Here is a 13256-nt window from a genome sequence, read left to right as displayed (position 1 = left end):
GAATTGGAACTGGCTCAGCAGGAATGAAGATTTGGGGATTTTTTGGTTTGCTTTGGGGTTTTTTAGCAGGGGCAGCCCACGAAATGGGCAAGTCCCTGTTGTCCTCATACCACTACAGCAGTTCCTCGTCCTTCCTGCCCTTCCAGAGTCAGACAGACAGACACGGACTTGAACCTTGACTCCGTGGCATATGAGCTGTGTGGCCTAGAGCAAGTGACTGGCCCTCTCTGAGGGTCAAATGATGAGAGCATACCCTCTACCTTTCTCCCTCCTGGGATTGATAAATAACAGCAACAAAACCCCATTGTCACCCGGTTTGTGCCAACTTGCAGTGGCTCATGGGTGCCGAGCAGAAGAACTCCACAGGATTTTCTCGCTTTGTGATATCTGGGAAGTTGATTGCCAGGCTTTTCTTCCGAAGCACGTCTGAGTAAGTTCAAATTGCCAGTCTTTAGGTTGGCAGCAACTATAAACTGCTTGCATCCGCCAGCTCCTGACACACAGGTTCAATAGGAGAAAATATGGAACTCATCCAGCTATCTCTCCACCCTTGATCTCACACTGCCCCCCTTCTATGACTTCCCGCAGCTCCACAGTGAGTACATACACAAGCTTCGTGCATTCAGGAGCACTCGCCTATGAGAGACGTGCGTGTGCAGGCACTCCAGGCCTCTGGTCTGCAGGCCCCTAGGGATCCATATGTCCACTCGTGCACAGCAGCCCCTCTGCACTCCTTGATGCACCTGTGCACATCCACATAGGTCCATGTCCCCTTGTGCCCTCCAGCCTGGGCACACACACCCCCATGCCCGAAAGGACACACAGGTGTACAGGCGTGCACACAATGCACACCGTGTATGGTCACAGAAAGACAGGTGTCCACAGGTGTTTCCCTGCACAGCCTAAACAGCACGCACGCTCCCACACTTGGGGTGTCCTGGCCAGGCAGGGCCCTGTGGTGGCTGTCCCACAGCAGAGGAATGCAGACGGCTGAGGATGCTCTGCCAGCGGACGTGAGGGAGAGGCCTAGGGGAAACCACACAGGCAGGAATCCGAGCAGGCGTGCCAGGCTGAGGTGGGGCCCTCAGGTGCCAGGAACTGTGCAGGGTGGGGGGGCACGTGCAGACACTCTCTTGCTGCAGCCTCTCCCATCACCCTGTGTCCTCGAAGTCTCTGAGACTTGGAGGTCACAGGGCCTCAGTGGCCCTCAGCCCCTACTAAAGGCATAGAAGCTCAGTCTAGTTGCATGTCCCAAGACAGGGCTCCAGTGGCCCAATCAAGCTATGAGGGTCATACCAAGTATGTCCCTGGTAACTAGGGGCCATGAGTAAAGACAGCAATAGGAGCATGCTGTCGATGACTCAAGTCAAGGGGAGAAGGTGGAAACCAGGAGGAAGTCACTGGAATTCAAGAGGGCTTGAGCTGACCCAACAACCACCATGTGCTAAGACATTTGCATTAAAAGTCTCCATTCACAGATGAGGAGTCCAAGGTGCAGAAAGGTAGAATGGCCACAGCCCCTGCACCTTGTAACTCCAGAGCCCAGCACTTCCCTCCACTGTGCTGCAGGGTTTCCTGCCTCTGTGCACATTTCATGCAGGTTACAATTAAAGCCCAGGCACTGGAGGCAGATTGAAAGACACTGCCACAAAAAAACAGGCCTTCCCTAGATTGTAGTTGTGCTGCCTCTGGGTAAGATTGCCATTCAGGCTAGGAAGCAGAGTGACAAGATAATTGGGGGCCTCAGTCTTTTCTCTCAAGGCCCTTCAATGGCAACCACGTATGGATACCGAGAAAGCAGGGATACTAAGTTAGATCAGCCCTGGTGTGGGAGAGGTCATCTCCACAGGACATAGGGCTTAGGAGGGACAGAAGTCAGAGTTCCAGACAGACTGACCTAAGCAATCCAAATAGTCTCTGCAGCTGGGGTTGAGGTTGGCGACTTGCTGGGAAAGGCTCCAGGCCCACTGAGAACCCTGTGCTCCAGCCTTGTCTGTGTGTTTGACTCTGAGGGGCTGGGTTCTGTTCTCAGAAGCCTCTGGATGAGAAAAATCAGGAAGCGATGATGCATGGAAAACTCTGTCCCCGGGCTCAATCTGTGACCCCAGGTCTTGTCTCCAGGTCACATTCACGGCCTGGACCACTTAATTCCTGCCCCTAGGAAGCTGAGAAAAGAAAATGAGATCCAGAGGCCTCAGGGAAGAACCCAAGCAGCAAGTGATATGCCCAAAGCCACATAGGACAGGAAGACAAGTCGGGATCCCAGCCCAGGAGTTTGACACCAGCTGCCTGCTGCTCTTCAGGACATCCTGAAGTGGTCTCTGGACTTCAAGCTCCCGACACCAGGACCAGGACCGTCAGTGTCAACACCACCCTGTGGCCTGAGCACGCAGAGGGCTTACATTATTCTGAAAGAAGGAGGGCCCAGTAAGATCACTCTAGGTACCTGTCCACACACACTCCCCCCCCCCAGGCATTATGAGACCTAGAGCAGATGATTGTCCCTCTTGGAGTCTCAGTTTCCACAGTTCCAAAGTGCCCACCACGTAGGGTGGCTCTGAACATTAGGATGTGCTCACATTTAGCAAGACCCAGAGAACAGCCTGTCATGCAAAAGGCCCTCAGGGTAGCGATGTATGATTCCCACACTTCTTGAAGTCACTGCACTTGATGCCTCCTGACACAGCACAGGACACTGGGAAGAGCTGGACAGCCACTGTCACCTCACACACATGTCACCTAGACAGACCCAAGCCTGGGTTTCCCAGGGCAGGCTGAGGATCTTGTGGTCATTTGAGGTTTAAATTCTACCCAGTGCCCCTTGCAGGGCAGTTGCCTTCCACTCCCGAGAGGTCTTTGTCCAGCTGACCCCGTGGTCCTTCCGCACAGAGGAAAAGAGCTGCCAGGACAGTGCAGGAGCCAGAGCCACAAAGGTTCAGGAAGAAGGCTTGAGACCCCAGGAGTTCCGCCCTGGCAGGAGGCCGTCTAGGGGGTATCTATTCCCCAGAAGGAGGAACTGAGGCCCCAGCGGCCCGGCGGTGTCTGCGGGGGGCGCACGTGGCCGCCCGGGCCGCTCGGTGATGTCAGGCCCCGCCGCGCCCGGGCCCCAGCACGTTCCTCCGCAGAGCGGGGAACAAAGCGTCCTGCGCATTCCTGCGCGCTGACTCACGGCCGGCACGTAGCGCGCTGCCGCCGCCGCCGCCGCTTTGCCCAAAATTGGTCGGAAGGAGAGGGCGGGCCCGAGCGCGGCTGCCCGGGGCTCCGCCGCCTGCTCCCGGGCTCCACGCGCGCAGGAGCCGCGTACGCTCGGCCCCAAGCCGGAGGATTTCCCAAAACAGGCATGAGCGCGGACAAAGTGGGTCCCGCGGCCCCGCGATGGGTGACAGGGTCGGGGAGAGCTGCGAGCGTCACGGGAGAGGGGCGCAGGCGGGCAGGCTGGGTGAATCCTTGAGAGAAAACTGCTCTTTAAGGGGTCTCAGTTTCCCCCGATGTCAAATGAAGGAAAATGTCTTCTTAAAATAGAGGAAAACAGACTTTTGTGCGTGCAGGGCAGATTTCTAAGCACTTGTTGGGGATAATTTCATCTAATTTTTACATCAACCTGATGAGGAAAGTACTATTATTATCCTATTTTACAGAGAGGGAAATTGAGGCATGACGAGGTAAACCAACTTGCTTCAGGTCATGTACTAGTGGGTGGCAAACTCGGATTTGGCCTCCAACTGTGAGTTCCGCGATCTGCAGGTATCCTGTACCCAGTAAAATGTGCAGCGTGGAATGCAAAGTCTGAGACACATTGGTTTCTTTTCTTCACTCCCCAATTGTATTGAGATCCGTGTCAGTGGAGCCCTGAGATGTTCCACTTGACCTTCACTTTACCTCTAAAGCATCCAGCCAGTTGCTCACCTGTAAAGTGGGTATCCACGGAATGGCGCCCTCCAGGGGTTGTTGGGGAAATTACAAGTGAGGACCTAAGTAAAACTGGTAGGGGGAAAGAGAGGTTGGGCATAAGAAACTTTGTCTTTAACGATTGAAGTCATTGCAGGATAATCCCCGAAGTCCAGAGGGGGGACTAATCCTGGGGTCCCCAGTCAGGCTGAATATACTGGGCCATGTCTCCCTCTGACAATTAGGAGTCTGAGAACACTTCAATTCCCTGCTCTCAGAAGAGGAAAATGAGGGAGGGAGGAGTTCTTACTTATCATCACTTGGCCATGCCTGGCCTCTTTCTCCATTGCAACCTGGGCTTAAAGGTTGAAGCTTTGAACTATGGGGTATTGGGTTCAGCAGCCTGCCCAGGGTTTGCAGTTATGACACAGCCAACAAATGGCTTTATTCTCAGATGCCGTCTTAGACTCATTGGAAAGTTCTTCCCCAAGCTGTGATGTCACCCAGCTGAGGCTCTTCTGAAAGCTCGGAGAAAGCCAAGGACTGCACCTTTCTCAGTCAGGAGTGGTTGGGGAGGAACTTGGTTTGGGCCTCAATTCTCAACTCCAACTTTTCCTACTGACTCCATTTTAACTTCAGGAAAAAGATCAGTTTCTGCCTGGCATTCAAGGCCCTGTAGTCTGAGAGCCCTGTGGCTCTCAACTTCTCACCACTAATTTCTTCAAGCTGTTCACTCTGGCTCCTTGATTACTCCATGTTCTTTCAGGACTCCTGGCCTTTACCTGTGCATACCCGCTGCTCGGAATGCTTTCTCTATACCTGGATCCTATACCTCCTCTTCCAGGAAGCTGTCCTGGTCCTCCAGGGCAGTGGAGACAGGTACTAGTTCATCTGCAGTGTTGCGGCTCCTTGTCTGTTGCTCTTTTCTGAGAAGTCAAGCACTGTCTTTTTGACTCAGAGCCTTCATCCTCAGACCCTGTTTGTTCCCAGTTTTCTATCCCAGACCTCTTGTCCAAACTCCAGATGGGCCAGACACTCACAGACCGAGGTCCCACAGACCCATGCCCAGGCGTGACACAGCAGCACTCAGTGAATTTTTGCTGTGTTGTGGCAGAAAGCATGGCTGTGGAGTCAGAAGACCCTTCTCTTCTTCTCCCTGGCTGTGTGACCTTAAACTGTTTACATGGCCTCTCTGACCTCACTTCTAGACCCTGCCCTCCCACTTCCCAGAGTTATTGGGAAGATCAAATGAATGAAGACAGGGAGAGTGCTTGGCACGTGGGCACAACTCCCCACAGAGTGTCATTATCACCAGGTCATTATTACGGCCCTCCCTTGTGCCCGCGGCCTAGGTTCCAAGGCTGGGCGGCAGGCGGGTGGCAGAAGATGAACTCAGAGGCAGCCGCAGCCCCTACTGACTCAGGTTGAGGAGGTGCCAGGGAAGCGGTTGCTTTATGGTTAGACTGAGCAAACCCCGCTTCTCCCCACCCCCGTTTGCACCCAAATCCGAGGCCACAGGGCCTTCACGGCCTACTCCAGGCTGCTTATCAGTGGAGATAAAGGCCCCCTCCGCTTGGATGGTGGATCCTTTCAGCTAGCTGCTGTGTGACCTCAGATAATCCCTACCCTCTAGGAGCAGGCGTTCGGGAGTGCTGAGTGGGGGGCAGGTGGTGACCTCAGAAGTCTCCCAGAAAAATGTTCCAGGCAGGCAAGATAAGTTCACCCACCACATCCAGGCCTCCCTCAGAGAAATGGATCCTGATGACTACTCCTATCACCTGATACAGTCAAAGCCTTCATCATCTCCTCCAGAGAGGCCACGTTAGGATTTTCCACCTGACACGTGAGGAAGCTGAAGCCCAGCAATGCAGAGACCTTGTCCAAGACATTCAGCCCATAGATGGGACTCCACACGTGGAGCTGTAGCCAGAATGGTCAGGCCCAGTCTGTTCTGGCCTCCTCATTTCCTTTCCTGTGGCTTCCTGAGTAGTGATGGCCAGTCCCACCCAACAGTGTGCCAAGCCTGGACAAGAATCTTCTCTTCTTGGGGTCAGAATGTGCATCCACAGCACAGAAGAGGAAGCCAGAACTCAGAGACCTACAGTTGCCTGTCCCATTTGTATAACCTATGTAGTAAATTCACACTCAGCTTACCCTACCAAATTACTTTACCAGCTGTCTCCCTATTCTGACAGGGTTTGGGATTCCAGCAACAGTTGGCCTCAAGGAGTCTGAGGGGAGGCCCTCTGGCCTCACAGACACCCACTGGCTGTGGGCAGCCAGGGAGAGTGCATGTCGTCCTGCCCGACTGGGCCCAAGGCTCCTTGCCAGGCCTGGATGAAAGCGTGAGGTCATTGGGCCATCCCAGCTTCCTGTCCCATCTCGCTGTGGTGACTCAGTCTGTGTATGACCCAAACCTCTTTCTCAGGGGGACCCTAGAAATGACCAGGCCTGGCCTGGGCTGCCCCTGTTGCCTGCCTGCCTGAGTCACCATTCACCTCACCACCCAGCGCACTGCTCATCTTGGTGTGTAAACAGCCTATCCCTCTCCATAAGTTCCCAGGCGCCCCAGTGCTAAAGTCCCAAAAGCCAGGCTGAGGGCTGGGAGGGACTTCCACCATTCTCCAACTCAGGTGCTGAGGGCTCAGGACCTGACAGGAAAACCCAGCACTGCAGCTGGGAGCTCCGGCCAGAATCTCAGACTGCCCTGGGTTGAAATGTCAGTTTCTCCTTTTCTAGATGGCTAACGTTGGATCAATTGTGTCAGTTTCCCCATATGAGAAATGAAAGTAATAATAACATGCTGAATCACTGGATATGGTATCACATGTGCCAGAACAGTCGTAGTGAAGAGCGCAGGCGATGAGGCAGGCACCCAGGTTCAGATGGCTGTGTGACCTTGAGAAAGTCACTTCACCTCTCTGAGCTCCCGGCTCTTCATTGGCAAAGAGAGAATAGTATTAAGCATAGCCTCCTACAGTGATGATTAAATGTGATAATACATGTGGTAGGTTCTCAGCAGTGTCTGGTACATGGTAAGTGCTCATGAAACAGTTGTTATTGTTAGATGCCATCGAGTCAAGTATGACCCATGGCGACCCTATAAACAGGTCTAAACCCTGTCCTATCTTGGGCCATCCTCACACTCCGTGACACACAAGAGACCTTTGCAGCAGTCACAGCGTCAATCCACCTGGTTGAGGATCTTCCTCTCCTTTGTTGACCTTCAGCCTTTCTGAGCATCATGTCCTTCTCCAAGTAATAGCCTCTCCGAGCAACATGCCTAAAGTATGTGAGGCCAAGTCTCATCATCTTTACACCCAAAGAGCACTCTGGCTGCACTATCTCCAGGACATATTTGTTTGATCTTTTGGCCGTCCATGTAATGTTCAATATTCATCTCCAACACCACAGCTCAAAGCCTTCAAGTCTTCATCTTCTTCTCTCATCTTTCGTTGTCCAGCTCTCAGATGCATAGCAGTTGATTGAAAAGACAAGGGCCTGAATCAGATGCACCTTAGTCCTCAAAGTGATATTATTATTCCTCAATAATTTGAAGCGATTCCTAACAGCAGACTTTCCCAGTGCAATACATCTTATTTCCTGACTCATGGTGCCAAGGGTGTTAATTGTTGATCCAAGTAAGATGAAGTTGTTGACAGTTTCAATCTTTTCTCCACCTATGATAATGTTGCTTATCGATCCAGTATTAAGAATCTTTGTTTTCTTGATGTTGAGATACAGTCCATATTGAAGGCTGTGTTCCTTGATCTTCTGAAACAAACGCTTCCTCCTCACTTTCAGCGAGTAAGGTTGTGTCATCTGCATAACACAGGTTATTGTGAAGTCTTCCGTCAATCTTGATGCTACATTCTTCTTCACAGAGTACAGCTTCTTGAATAATTTGCTCAGCATACAGATGAAATAGGTATGGAGAGAGAATACGACCCTGACACATTCCTTTTTCGATTTTTGCATTGTTCCCTTGCCAAGCACCTAGGCCCAGCGAATGGTGGCGAGCAGACTGTACTTCCGCTGATACTGGAGTAGCATCAGGAATGGCTCCTGGGGCCTGACGCTCCAGAGCTAACCTTTCTGTGGGTCTGTCTAGTCCGCAGCTGATCCCATAGTTGACAGTTCCCTCAGAGCCACTCCATTTCATAAATGGTGACCCTGGCACTCAGATCTGGAAAGCAGCTCACCTGTAAATCACCCGGGTGGCCCAAGTCAGTTACTTTCTGTCCCTCTCTTCCCAGGCTGGAAGCCACCTGTCTGGACAGGGGCATCTTCACTGCTCTGCTGGAAGCCCAGTTTCTCTATGGCTCTGCCACGAAGCCTGCAACAACTATGAGGTGAGATCTTGCTTCATTAATGCCTTTGGTAAGTGCAGCATCCGACATTGACATGACCTCGGCCACATGGCTTGTAAGCAACAGAAGCAGACCTCAGGCAGGCTAAACTGCTTGTATATCTCTAGCCCGGCACACAGCCAGGCCTCTGTCCATCAGGGGACAAGGGGAGATTTGAGCCCAAAATTACAGGACTTTGAACCTAGCAGCTGCATCCACTAAGTCTCAGAGGTTCCATGAGAGGCTGGCCCCTGACTCACCCCCACACCCTGAGTCAGCCCCAGGCAGCGACTTTTGTCCTGACCGCCTTTCTGCCTGCCAGGGCCCAGTTATGCCCCTCCTAGGTCATTCATGGCTCAGGATTCCCAGGAGCTGGGTGGGAAAGCCAGACCTTTAGGCAAGGAGGTATCCCAGGCACACCTCTGCTCAGGAATGCCAACGTGAAATCACAGCGGGAACCCCAGCCTTCGTCTGCCTGCTGGGCACCAAGTTACCCTGATGAGACACTTATTTTTAGCTGACACCTAATTCTAGAACGAAATACTGTACTGTTGCATGGCCCAGCCTCCTGGTGGCTCACCCCTTCCCAGAGGGAAAAGGCGGCCTCCTGGTGGGGCACTGGGTGCGCCTTCGAAAAACATGGGTTCTAGGCAACAGAGTGGGTGTGACTCAAAAAATACCAGCTGCATGTCTTGGCTGGTGATGGTGGTGGGATAGAGAAGTTTGGGGCTCCTACCCCCCCACACCCAAATGCAGGGGCTTAAGCCTCACAGAGCAAAGAGTCCAGGGGTCCCAGGATTTTGATGGCAGGCCTGGTGAGGTGACCGCTAGGAGGCCACTCCTCCCTTTTCCATATTAGTTTCCTTATCTGGGTAAAGGCCAATGGTCTGTCCATCTTTCACTTTTGTCTTAAAAATCATCTCATCATTATCAGAGCATTTTTAAGATGTCTCTGGCAGACATCCCTCATTAGAGAAAGGCATAGGCTTTGTCTGGTGAGACAAAAACATCTCGCTGTGTTCTGTTCAATAAATGTGGCCTTATCCCACATCCTAAAAAGGCTAAGCGGAAGACTGAGCTCTAGCACTTTGGGAATAACTGAAAACTTTGAACCCAGAGATTTCTTGCCTGGGATGCTGAGTCTCTGGCTTGGTTTTCTTATTTCAAAAAATCCAGCAGGACCCACATGGCCTCTTGACAAGGGTACTTTGACTGAACACTATTTGCTTTTGACTGAAATTCCTGCAGTTCTTGGGCCTCGATGACCCTGTTCTGATTACTCTTAGAGTAATAAAAAAAGAAGGCACAGGAATTATTCTTTTAAAAGTACAGCTTATGTGGGAGATATAAATCTTTCCAAATGGGTTGAGGCAGAGGGAGGAGAACTAGCAAGAGGGAGTCCCTTCACGAGAAGCCGTGGAGATCAGAGGAGCCAGTGCTGCATGGCTGAGGCTGGCCTTGCAGGGACCCAGTGTGGGGACAGTGGTGTGGGTGGTGGCAGGCTCTGCTGGCCCAGCATAAATTATGGCCAATGGCAGGAGGCCAGACCACCCACCAGAAAGAGGTTGATTGACTCAGGCAAGTCAGGGCAGCCTCAACTTGCAGCCTTGGGGACAATTAGTGATAGAAATGTCTGAACTTCCCCAAGTCACTAAACTCTCAGGACTTCAGGGCTCAGATTTCCCCAGTGTCCCCTTCATTGCAAGCAAGCCCCTCTTCCCAACTGCTCACCCAGCTAAGTCATATGCTTGGTGTATGCCTGCCACCAAGACACTGTGTCTCATTCTAAGGGGCTGTAAGCAGAGCTTGGTGGAACCTGATTGGATCGAGAGACCACTAGGAAATTACTAATTACCCAGAGGTGAGACAGCAGAGGGATGAGCCATGGAGTCTGCAGAGCTGACATTTAGGGCAATTTCTAACTCAGATCAAGTTGATTCTGATGCCATGGGCTAAGACAGCCCCCTCACTGTCATGGGAAGGCTGGGAAATTGAGGCCAGAGAAGGGGCAGGGCCTTCCCAAGCTTATGGAGCATGGATAGCAACACCAGGACAAGGCCTCCCAGTCTAGGTCCTTGTTTGGGATACCTGCCATCTGTCCTCACTCTCGCTTGTTGGACATTTAGTCCTCACTCCAAGCATCTTTCATGCATCGTGCTTGAAAAGGGGGAGGGTTAGTGCAAAAAGGGGAAGACCTCCAATGAGGTGAATTGACGTAATGTGCTCAAGTGTGTAAGAGATGATGAGGATGGCACAGGATGGGACGGGGTTCAAGTCTGCTGTTCATAGGGTCCCTGTGAGTCAACAATAACCGTGCATCCCCCACCCCAGGCAGTGCCCACTGCAGCTGGACATGGCTCAGGGGGACTGCACTTACTCTTAGTAGCACAGGAAGCATAGAGGGACCTGTAGGGTGTGGGTGAGCGGGAGATGGCTATCCTTGCCCCCTGCCCTGTCTACCTGCCAGTTGCCTCTTGCCTGACTGTCCTTCCCAAACGGACCATCTCCCAGTAGTCTTTATAAACCCAGGCAGGCAGCAGGGCCAGATTGGGGTTGAGGGCAGCAGGGCGGCTGATGGGGTCAGGTCAGCCAAGAACAATATCAGATTACCTACACGAGGTAAGTGTAAGCTCCCTCACGCTTACTTACTATTCTGTAGTGAACAATTTCACATTTTTTTTTTCACTGAGTCAGAGATTCTGCTTCTAAGTGTATGGTTGGCATGTCTCTGTTCAAACCCATAGCACTTTTCAGAATCGAAGCCACTTTTCAAATGTCCAATCCTTGCCAGTGATGGAGTATGTAGAAAATAAGTAAGTATGGACTCACTTAGTTATTAACCCATAGTAAGCAATTTTACCACAATTCAGAGTATTCGCTAGAGGTTAATAAGGAAGCATGGGTAAGCCCCTGCTTACCACATTCACTGCATAATCCACCCAAGGCAGGCATACCTGTCAGACCCAGAAGATGGTGCAGCCTGAGTTAGGAAGGAGGAAGGGGCTTGGACCAGCTATTTTTAACTCAGCTTAATTTTCCTACCTGGAAACCAACTCTAGCCAGTGGAGTAGCGCTGTTCCCGGAATGATTTCATCCCCTAAGAGCTGGACTTGCTCAGGTTCCTGGCTCAGGCCTCTCCATTTCACAGGAACCCTGCGTGCCCAGCCCGAGCCCAGAGCAGGGCAGCAGGAAACCAGAGCTGGCAGCTCCCAGCTCACTGCCTGACCCCGCGAGGCCAGCGGAGGCCCCTGCCCCTGTCGTCATCCCCCTTTCACACCAGGGAGGGAGCCTGTCCCCAGGTCTGTTTAATTCTTCTATTATGTTTCCCAGACTCGAAGCCTCTAGTTCTCTATTGTCCTGAGCTGGCATTTTTGCATTTGTGTAAAGATTAGACATGTTAGAACCTTCGCTCTGACTCCCTCTGGTCCTTCTCTTTTACTTTCTCAAATCCGAGTTATTTCTTCCTCGCTACACGCTGCTTCCTTGTTCGCCCTCTCTCTCCCTACCTGTCTTTATCTGCCTCCCTGTTTGTTTTCTTCCTCACCATACTCCCTCCTTCTCCCAGCTGACCTGCTTTTTCTTCTTTCTTCTCTCCACAGTTCAGTAGCTTGAATTCTCTGTCCACCTCCCCCACAATGCTTAATTCTGTATTTGTATGCTCTCCGAGGCTAACAGAGAGGACAGGGAGTATTGCTCACCTCATTCCAGAAATGCCCTTCTAAATTCTTAGAGAGGCACCATGCAAAGGAATGCAGTGAGCACTGCAAGGGGAGTCCCCTGGGGTGCACTGGAGACACTCTCGAGGTTCTAATGCCAGTGCGGGTGGCTCTAGTCTTGTGGGGCCTCTATTTCCTCTAGGGCAATAGCAGAACGAATATTCAGATGTCAATAGTTATCTCGTGGGCTTTAGGGAGGGAAATTGGAAGTGCCCTGAGCACATAGTAGGTGGTCAGGAAGTGATTTCCTGCTCCCACTGTGGCCTGACCCCACCTGACACCCAGGATAACACTGACAGGTGTCTCTCCCCACTAGTTTTGGTGGACTTTTCCAGAGTCTCATGCAGACATGTGCGTGCTCACCACACACGTAATCTGAACACACCTTACTGTTGCTGCTGTGAGCTGTTGCTGACCCTCCAGCGGGTTTTCAGAGGCAGTAAATGGCACAGGAGGAGAGTGCTCATCCTTCTCCCGCGGAGCAGGATTCAAACTGTGTGCCTTTGGCATGGCAAGGGCAGCTTCTTACCACCAGGCCACCAGAACTCTCTGGACACACCTTGTTGTTGCTGTTGTTGTGTACCATCAAGTTGGAACTGACCCTTAGCTGACCCTCTGGCAGGTTTTTGGAGGCAGTAATTTGCACCAGAGGAGATAGATTGTCCTCTTTCTGCCACAGAGCAGCTGGGGTCAGAAGAGCTTTCCTAGGAAGATGCAAAAGTGCCATTTCTGGTCTGCTTTCCTCATAAATAGCTGGGAACTCTAGAGCTACAGAATGCTACATACAGAAACTAAGGATTGGGTAACCTGGGTTCCCAAGCACTTGATTTGCACAGTTGGAAGGCACATGTTTGTTCCTTCATCCCCACCTCCCTCCCGCCCTCCCTCAGAGGATGCTCCTGGGCTCCTACTGTGTGCCAGGCAGGCCTGAGTGTGTGGTCCTAGACTTCTGTCCCCACGGTCAGGCAGATAAGCTAGAACATCATGACTCAGTCAGGCATCACAGCCAGGCTAGCAATTCCGAGGAATGAGAGTGCCTTTCCTGTGTGTTTGAGGACGGGATCCCTGAGATGATACAGGCCTGGTGGGAATGGAGAGCAACTATCCCAGGAAGTACCCTTACACACACTTTCTGCAGAAAGTAGTCAGTGTCACATCCACGTGTCCAACTCGGGAATTCAAGGGTCACTCTGTGTGCACAGAAGGGTTTGGGGGTCTTCTTTCTGGAAAAAGCTCCTTAGTCTCGAAGTAATCTACGAGGCAGACAGGTTAAAAAGTCCCATTTTGCCCTCACTTTGCAAAT

This window comes from Elephantulus edwardii, unplaced genomic scaffold, assembly GCF_000299155.1.
Source record: "Elephantulus edwardii isolate Elephantulus edwardi_28Jun2011 unplaced genomic scaffold, EleEdw1.0 scaffold00049, whole genome shotgun sequence".
NCBI classification, from domain to species: domain Eukaryota; kingdom Metazoa; phylum Chordata; class Mammalia; order Macroscelidea; family Macroscelididae; genus Elephantulus; species Elephantulus edwardii.
This window is presented reverse-complemented; position numbering follows the sequence as displayed.